Source organism: Physcomitrium patens, chromosome 5 (genome assembly GCF_059467195.1).
Source record: "Physcomitrium patens ecotype Gransden chromosome 5, ASM5946719v1, whole genome shotgun sequence".
Classification (NCBI taxonomy): Eukaryota; Viridiplantae; Streptophyta; class Bryopsida; order Funariales; family Funariaceae; genus Physcomitrium; species Physcomitrium patens.
Window position 1 is genome coordinate 1,029,346 of NC_143414.1, and position 6,516 is coordinate 1,035,861.

The window sequence follows — 6,516 nt, forward strand, 5'->3', positions numbered from 1 at the left end:
ATTAGGTTAGGACTAATGGATTTACAAACCATAGTCATAGCAATGTAATTGTGCATGGAGAAGTTTCATATACCTCTACAAACTGAATAACATGCAAATCTTGTATTAAAACCAACCAACTTCTTCCCTCAAAATATTTTACAAATTTTGAATTATTTAGTGATTTTACAATCATCTGATAAGACATGTACATGGAATCTGTGAAACTTGCAATTTAGATCGACAACTGTGGTAAGGTGGATACAAATTCAAAGAATCAAAGGCAAAAAGAAGACTAGATCTAATAGCAACTAGGTTTGATAACTGCTTGCGTAAATTCAATCTTTTGTCAAAAATGTCAACGTAGTAGTCTATACATGAGGAGGCCCATTCTGCCTAAGAAGATCCACGACATGCATGTTGGGTTGAATTGGGCTTAAAAAAGAAGAATAATTGTGATAGATTGAAGGATAGATTTAATATTATTACAAAAGTGAAAGATAGATTTGCTATTATAAAAAATATAGGGATATTCTTAATATTTCAATACATTTGAAGGATATTAAAATTTATAATACATTTGAAGGATATTTCAACACATTTGAATATTAAAATGTATTGAAATATTAAGAATACCCTTGTATTTTTTACAACACTCTTTGGCAATATGGAGTAATATTTGTATAGTTGAATAAACCTTAGAGAAGTTATAAATATAACTTTTTAGAAAGAATTGATGTTTTTTAACCATTATGAGTTTAATGAGGCTTACAATCAAGCACTCTTAAATAGAAAAGGTAAGCCTAATACTCATACCAACAACTAGTTCAAAAAAAGAAGAAAAAATATCAAAATATTAAAAAAATTGATTAATTTTTATAATTATTGAGAAAAAAGGTATTGGTTGTAGGAATACAAAAAGAAAAGAAAAGAAAAAAATAATGTCTTTAAAAAGCACAAAGAAAAAAATCAAAGAAAATAGAGATACAAATTGCATCAAATTTGCACTATACTTACATTTTAGCATTTGTTGGAGTCAACAACAAGAAAATAAAAAAACATATTTTGTTCTTTGATGGTAGTAATATTGTATTATATGTTGTCTTACTTGAGAATATATAAGGCACTTGGGTATAAAAGAAAATTTTAAATTTGTAACAAATAAAAATATAATAAATTTAATACAATTCTAAATAAATTCCAATTGAGTCTTATCAATTCTATTAAAATCTTAATCAAATCTTAAAGAAAATTTCAAAAAATCATAAAAAATATTAAAGATTTTTTTTTTTAAATTCTAAAAATATTATAAAAATATCAAAAAGAAACTCTAAATAAATTCTAAATAATTCCTAATCAAAATCTAATGAAATACTATACAAATCCTATTCAAATCCTAAGTAAATCTTGATTAAATTATTATAAAATTCTAAGCAAATCTGAAAAATCTTGATTTAAATGAAATTCAATTATCTTTAAGATCTAAGACCCTTCCAATCCATAGTAATATAAATTCCATCACAATATAAAATATTTTGAAATATTAAGAATATGAAGATATTTTTAATATTTTTAATATTTTAATATAATATTATATAAGGATATTCTTAATATTGAACAAATATATTGAAATAACCTTCAAAGAATTCATTTGAAATATTTCAATACATTTGAAGGATATTAAAATCATATTTTAAAAGTAAGTAATAGAAAAAAAGATATTAAAATTAAAAGTTACTATCACTGTCTTTTTACAAAATAAGCTTCTATTTACTTGGTAGTACTATAAATAAGGCAAAACAAAGTATATTGGAAAATAAAATAATATAGACATGTGTAGGAAGGAGTTAAGAGTAGATTTTAGCAAAAATTACCTCAAGAAGTCAAGAATTAATACTCAAAGAAGATCAGTTGTCAACTTGGGTCGAAATCAGATCTTGAAGTACAAAACCATATACTTGTGGTGACATTGAGGTTCTTTAGTAGATCAAAGAGTGGGAATTGAAAGTAGTCTTAATAGAATTTCTATAAGTATTAGTTTTGGATGATTTGGATTTATAATGACTTTGTAAGAGTCTTACAAAATTAAGGTTATTTTTGATGATTTGGATTTTTGTGAAATAAAGTAGGATTAAAGTTTTGGACAATTTCAAAAGTTTGTAGTAGACTTATAAGTGAAATTTCGTGGATTGGTGGATATAATTGTGCTTGATGTGTATTATAAATTTAAGGTCAATCAAACAATTGGATCAAAGTTTGTAAAAGTTTTTGTAGGTTGAGGTCTTTGAAATTAAAGTTTAAGAGTTAGTAAGTATTTTTTAAGATCTTTAGTAATCTAATAATTGGATTGAAGTAAAATATTTTTGTATTTAAAATAGACCTGATTTCCAATAATTCGAGTAAATTTTGAAAGAAAATCAACAGTTCAAATGAGAGATATTGGCACTAGAAGTTCAACATTTAGATTGGAGTAGGAGGCCAACTAACATCTAAGTGGATTTTAGGATTTTTCTTCTATGAAGTATGTGCAATTATCTTCAAATTTATTATACTTATTTTTAACCAAGAGGTTGAGAGGTGTTTAAATTTTTAAGTAAGATTAATAGTTTAATCAATAGATATTGGGATTTTAATCTACTTTAGGATTGGTTTGAATTGATTAGGGTTTGTCTTAGATTTGGTTTAGGATTTAAGGTTTGTCAAGGATTTGATTGAAAATCTAGAATTTTTCTAGGATTTGGTTTAAAATTTAGTTAGGATTTGACCTAGAATTTAGTTAAGATCCATTAGGATTTCAATTAGAATTAAAGTAAGATTTTATTAAGATTTATTTAAATTTTATTTTTAGATTTTTTTGATATTTTTTTAGGATTTTATCAGATTTTATTTGTAATTTTTTAAAGATTTCTTTGGATTTGATTAAAGCTCAATTAGAATTATTAAGGTTTAATTGAAATTTATTTAAGATTCTATTAAAATTATTAAAATCTTATTGTTGCAATTTTTTTCTACCTTCTATAGCCATGTGCCCGATGCATTTTTAAGTAAGACTTCACATAATACAACGTTCAAATTATCTTGAAATTAATATCTCAATGTGTAGCTTCCTTCCATTCTACTCTTTGGTTAGATTTGAAATAACACTATTAATGGTAGCAACTTCTGCTTTGTCTTTTTATTTGAATTTCAAGTTTGATTTGTGCAATAAGATGTCTGACACAATAAAATGTCATCTTTGTTTGTATTCAAGCTGAATATCAAAGAACTCCTATTGTTCTTTCCAACAATAATATCATGATTTTACATTTTGTAGATGCAAATTATGTAACAAGAGTCAATGGTTAGTCCAAATAGTCATTGGCTTCTCCAACAAATAGTATCGCTACACATTTGTAGCATATACAATTACTAATTGCTCTCGATCACGTGTAGATTAATTGTGTTCTATTCTTCTAAGCTTGTATGATTCATATGCTATAAATTAAAGATTTCTATCAAAATCTTATTAAAAAATTGTACCAATAGCAAAATTAAAAGCATCAATGTCAAGTATATAAAAAAGGTTGGAATTGTACCATTGTAATATTGGAGCAGTAATAAATGCCTTCTTCAACTTATCAAAGGCCTTTTTTTAATCCAATTTCCATTGAAATAGAGCACCTTTCTCTAATAGGCTAGTTAGTGAAATAGCAATGTGTGCAAACTACTGAATAAAATGGGAATAATATCCAACAAGGCCTTAAAATGAATGGATGTCAAAAGCATCTTTGAAGATTGGCTAATCCTCTACCATTTTCACCTTATCTTACTTCATGCATATGCCTTCATAAGATATAATATGTTCCAAAAAAGATGATCTCTAGCTCTAAAATTTATACTTTGATTGCTTATAATAAAAGTAACTATTTTGTAGTTGATACAATACTTTTTATAGATGTTGCTTATGCTCTTTAGGAGTTTTATTATAGATTAGGATATTATTGATGAAATTAATTATATATTTGTCTAAAAGGTTCGAAAAAAATCTGTTCATGTGATTCATGAAGGAAGCTACAACATTGATAAGGCCAAAAGATAATACAAGCCATTCAAAATGTCCATAGTGTATATAAAAGGCCATCTTTTTTATATCTTCTTTTTACAATAGGTATTTGCTAATAGCCATTTTAAAGATCTAATGAGCTAAAGATAGTTGCACCTTAAAGTTGGTTAAAAAGATCATCTACATATAAAAGTAGATATGCATGATTGACAATTTCGAGCAACCTTTTGAGCAACCTTTGATTTGATCGACAATAATGCAGTACTCAACATAGATGTCTTCTAAGTCAACTAGTTAGACATACTAGTTGACTCTTTTGATAGTTGTCCAAGGCCATGTTATTTTTCTATGACAAATAGCAACTATCTATAATATTGGCCCTTAGTGCCTTTAATGAGGAGCCTCTTTTTTTTGCTCCATTTTATTGTTGACTTGATGAATTTCAAAATTATGAATTCACCTTGATTTGTTGGGCCTAAATTTTGACATTTTGAGCAACCTTTGATTTGGTGGCATGGCTCTCGATAATAAAAATATAATTCTTTCTATGCCAATATTTATTATCTTTATGTTATGAATAATCCTTGCAAAGTATTAATATCCATCAATATTAATTATTATACCAAAGTGTTGTATAACGACATAGAACTTTGTCCTATAAGTTATGTTCTATAATTTTTGAAATCTATAGTATTGATCCTATTTGCAATCCTAATTGCCTCTTCAAATGTTTGTGGATTCTTTAATTCCACTTCTTGTTGGATGACATGCTTCAACCTTTGTACAAATCAATCCATCATCTTTGCCTCTAAAACATTATTAATTTAAAGATATAAGAACTTGAATTAGAAGACATAATCTTATATTGACTTGTATTGTATAAGATTAGCCAACTAATTACATACTATCTTCTTTGCATTGATGGCCTAAAATTGACTCTTAAACTTGGTCTCAAATTCCTCCTAGTCACAAAATCTATCTTGAGCTCCATAGCTTTGAGCTTGATATTGCTACCAAATAGCAACGGGACTTTTCAAATAGTTGCTTGTATACATAATTCCTTTGATGGTATTTGTCCCAGATAGTTGGAGGTATTGTTGCATGCTAAAGAGCCATTGGCATACATCTTCTTGCTTTAAAGTCCTGAAGTATGTACCAAGCTTATTCAATTTCAACCTAGCAGATGTCGACTCCTTTATCCTAAAGGCTACTATTTTTCCTTGCAGAGTAACTATCTAGCTTAAGATGTGTTGTATCTGAGTCTCTATTTGGGATTGCTTTGCCATATCTTTCATGCTACAATTTTCTTACTGAACTCTGCTAATGTAATGCTTTCTCTTCTTCCAATTGCTTTTTTGAAAGTAACTCATGTTATCTTTAAAATAATATTTGATGTGACTATAACAACTAATTTGCAATTAAAAGGTGGCTAGCAATACACTACAAAAGAATAAATTAACACTCGCTTTGATATCAATGAAACATGACTAGACTATATTTAAGATTTAAGTTCTTTTCAATCTATAGCAATATAAATCTTGTCACAATGTAAGTTAACATAGAACAAAATAAAACTAAACAAAATTAAATAAAATATAACATGAAAGATAAAACAAAGCTAAAGAGAGTAAAATAAAATTGAATAAAAAGATGCAAAACCAAATTTCACTAAGAGAAAGGGACCAAAGCTATATCTAACCAAATATCCAAATTCCCTTAGCCAGTCCTATTTATACTTTATCCAACCATCCTAGAATTTTCTAGAATGTTCATAATAGTGGATCCTACATGAATAACCATCCTAAGTCTTTTCTAGAATATTCCTAATAGTGGATCCTACATGAATAACCGTCCTAAGCCTTTTCTAGAATGTTCCATGGTAGGTCCTATATAAACCAACAATTTAGCCTCAATTCTAAAAACTTCTTAAACATGGCTCCAACTACCTATATCTAAGTATCAGCAATACAAATATTTTATCCATACTCCATTACACTAATAAATCCTAAACAAAACTTAACAAACTTAATAAAACTTAAATTAAATTTCAATCAATTTTAATAAATTTCTATAGCAAATTTAAAATCTCAGTAATTATTAATTAAATTATCAATATTATTCAAAAATTTGCACACCTTTCAATGTAGAAGTTAACAAAAAGTATACAATATTTTAAAAAAAATCAAATTTATCAATTGGAATTAAAATCTCCTAATTTCTTTGAATTTTGGCTGTCTTTCTTCTTTGATCTTAATATCAATCTACTAATAGTAATGATTCTTTATTAAATCCTTTACTTACTCTCAAAATTGATAATAATTTTATAATCAATGTCTATTATGTGCTTATAAAATTTGTTTTAATCTAACAAGGACATTACTTGATATCAAAAAAATTCTTCATTAACCCTTAAAATTATACTTCTAAAACCTTCATTCAATTAAATTTTATTAATCATTGATCTAATTGTTTGATTGAATTCAAATTTATAAAAT